Source organism: Halyomorpha halys, unplaced genomic scaffold (assembly GCF_000696795.3).
Source record: "Halyomorpha halys isolate HHAL.00 unplaced genomic scaffold, Hhal_1.1 Scaffold1074.1, whole genome shotgun sequence".
Classification (NCBI taxonomy): Eukaryota; Metazoa; Arthropoda; class Insecta; order Hemiptera; family Pentatomidae; genus Halyomorpha; species Halyomorpha halys.
Genome location: NW_027106021.1, coordinates 134916 through 138758, shown reverse-complemented (window position 1 = coordinate 138758; position 3843 = coordinate 134916).

The following is a 3843-nucleotide window of genomic DNA, read 5'->3' as shown; positions in this document are numbered from 1 at the left end:
TATTAATAAATAGCTAGATAAATGTATTATAATGTAGCTAATAACGTATAAACGTAGGACCAGCAGTTTTCACGATACTAAAATAATATTTTTCAAGATCATGCTTAACCGCCAATTTTTTCTTTAATTAAGATGAATTCATGAGGCTGGGTGTACCTCAGGACTCCATAGCTCACAGGATTGACTTAACGCTACAGTGGATTGCCCATTTTATGTTATGATCTCCTCTAGTGAGATTCATGCCGTTTTTCCATTCCAAGCACTTTTTAAATATTCCTCGATGTAACTATCATAAAGTATTCTCTTCTTGTGTTAAGCTAATATTTCAAAAGTGATATAGGACCGTCGCTCCCTGTGGGTCTTAGTGGGGCGGGTCCGACTGAAGAGGATTGCCTTTTTTGTGTGTTATGATCTCCTTCTGTGAGGCTGTGACATGTCGTACATCGACCAACCTACTCGCTATAATTGTCTGTTTGAAAAGTCATATAAGTAAGGCTACCATAGAGGGCGGGAGTGGAGGGTCTCTTGTCTTTTTCCAATTTCAGGCGCTTTTAAATATTGCTCGATTTTACATGTTTATATGGCATTCACCAATTTCTTTTTTTTATTTATTTATTTAATGTTATTTACAACTGTACAAATAATAAATGCAATAAGTAAATATGTTGTTTGTTTCATTTACACTTTGGAAAATCTTTGGAAGGAACCACCTATTGATGGTACTTCAAGCACTAATTTAAATTAGAAGGTCCCATGGCCATCTTCTTTTCAGACGCCTCGAAGGATTATCAGGGATTGTTAAGGATGACAGATTAAGAATTAATGGGTTAGGATGGGTAAGGAGTTTGGAATGAAAAGACGCATATCTGTTTTGGGCCAAATCTGCAACGAATGGGACGTTTAGGAAATCTTTGTGGATGAGTTTATTTGTAACGTAATAAGGAGCATCAAGAATTTTACGTAGGATTTTGGATTGTAACGATTGAATGCGGGAGGAATATGATGGTTTGGTATAGCCCCAGAGCTCGATTCCATATGTTCAAATTGGTCTGATTATTGTAGTGTATAATAATTTTTTGTAGTAAATGGGAAGTTTAGAGCGTTTGTCAAGTATTCACCAAAATTAGTTCACAAAATATTGATTTCACGTTATTTGAGTAAAAATATTTTGGAAAACTGAATCATGAGAACTATTGAACGTTATGAGCTCTATTAGAGTTCATACTTTAGAAAAATTACTATACTTTAAATGCTGTATTATGTTTTTTATTGTAGTTTTTTTTTTGAAGATGATGCTGTGTTGGACGATTGTTTGTGCATTTTTAGATTTTTTTTGAGATATAATATACTTTTTAGGGCGCGTGTCTTTTTTTTGTTGTTTTTTTTTTTCTTTGTCTTGTCTAGTTTAGATTTAAATTTTTCTTTTATCTAACTTAACTTGCCATTTTTTTTTTTTTTTTACTTTCTCGAACTTGAATTTTATTTTTCTGTTGGCCTTGGCACCATTTGCTTTTGCTCTTTCGTCTTGTTGTTGTTGGTCTTAATCATGATATAGTTTCAAATAAACTCTTTGTTCTCCTCTTGGACTCTTGGTACATATACCAATAATCCTTGAGGCATTGAACTGATCAATCCATTGGAGTAATATTCCTTGGAAGAACAATGACTGGTTCCTTAGGGACAGAAATCATTTTCGTCATTGTTTGGAAAATATCTCCTTTTCTGACGCCATAGCCTATTTGCATAGCCGTATTGTTGCCTAATTGTTTGGCTTTGGCAAATTTGCAAATGTTCTAACCTAAATTATATCCGAGCCTTGGGCTATTTAAATAATGTTTACGTAATTAACAAAGGGTTTCTTTTATTTATTTCGGCCTAGTTTGGAGTATTCTGCGGCAAAACTAACTTCATCGATTTATAATAATCGAGAAGAAACAAGCTTAACAATATGTTTTAACATTTTTAAATAGCTTGCTTTTTATCTATAAAATAATTCTACGTTTGAACAACATATTTTTACGTATTTTGTTCAATATCACACATTACTTTATTTATATTAATATTAACATTAAAAATCATAATTCATATTCAATACTAATTTCATCACTATAATAATATTTTGGGCCGCCCATTGCTCAGTGGTTAAGACACTGTCTTACCAATTTGATCTCTATTGGCGGTGCCGGTTCGAATCCGGCCTGGGACCTTGACTTTTTTCATTGTGTGGCGGTCCCACAAAATGAACAACTTTAACCCCCAACCATGGTAAGGCAGTATAGGATTCCAATGGGAGTCTTGGCCGAGAAAAAAAAAAATTATCGGGCGTGAGGTAGCCATTGGGTAAAGCGCGTGGTTACTAACTCCAAGGATCTGAATTTGAATCCGGCTGGGCATAAAATTGCTTTCTGTTACACTGTAGCCGTGAGTGGGTTCTGGAGCCCTCATGAGGTCCACCCCACCCAGCCTCTTAAATTGGGTAAAAATCTAGCGGTCGAGCGTCATTCTGACCAAATCACCTCCTTGCACAACCGTTTGTCTAGTAACAGTACTTCTACCTTACAAAGGTTCAGCCTTGACCCTTCATGGGTTGTATCGGTACAGATTTTAATTTTAATTTAATTTTTTTTTTAATCCAATCCTTACAGTCCAAAATCCTTAACGCTCCTTACTTTGTCACAAATTAAGTCATCCATCATGACCTCAATGTCCCATATGTTGCCGATTTGGCCAGAACCAGATACCATTCCTTCCATGGAAAACTTCTCAACCAGCAAAATCCACTTGTTCCTAACCTGGCTTCTCCTTCATTGCCTAATAATACTCCTACGCGTCTGAAAAGAAGATGGCCTCGGGATCTTCTCCTCTAGAAATGTTATTGGAGTTCTATCAATGGGTAGAAAAAAAAAATAATTAATTTTTAATAATATTTATCTCACCATTTTTTATAATAGCACAAGTCTAAGAGAAAATAACTTTTTTAAAATTTGATTTGATTATTTTGGCTGATCGTTATGTATTTTGGTGTTCTTAGCCTCAGATGAAGGCCTGAAATTTTGACCGAAACGCAGACGCTAATAAATACGTTTTTACTTATTTATTGTGTTGGCAGTCCCAACCATCTTCTTCTCATGTATTTCCTTATTGCAGTTTTGAATAACTGTACCTTCATACATGAAATACTCAAGAAAACTCTTCCCACGAGCGGGAATATAAGTTATTGTGTGAGCGAATGGCCTTGCTAAAATCAGGTGATCACTCTTGTAATACGTCATAATGAGTAATGAATTAACAGATTACTTGTTTTATTATAATTTAAACAATAAAAAAATTAAGTAGTCGGCATATTTATGTAGAATAGAGAACCATATATAACAGGATAAATATCTTATGTATAATGTAGGCTCATAAAATAAAAAATTGGAACGGTATAAAATTCATTCAAAACGAGAATCTTCTCATTCAGAATACTAGTTGGACACAGATTGTTGATGTTAATTCTATCAAGCTGTATTTACTTTTCGAGACCGGTTTTGCCGCTTCTCAACTCAAGTCCAAACCCTTGAACAGAATTCCTTGCGGTCGGTGGGAATCCAAAACGGCTCTCCAAGGACGTTAGGTTGATGGACATGCACACTAAATAAGGCTCCACTAAATATTTAGGACACTAAGTATAAATTAATTTAAATCTTCAATGTATTTAATTATTTCATTCAATATGTTTTGTCCTTTACTGAGAGGTAACTCTCAATTCCGTTCTGGACAGATAAACATAAGCTGCCACCTCCCCTCTTTTTTTTAGTTCTTCATATTACAAGAGCTCAAGAGGACAAAAAGTCAGTTTTT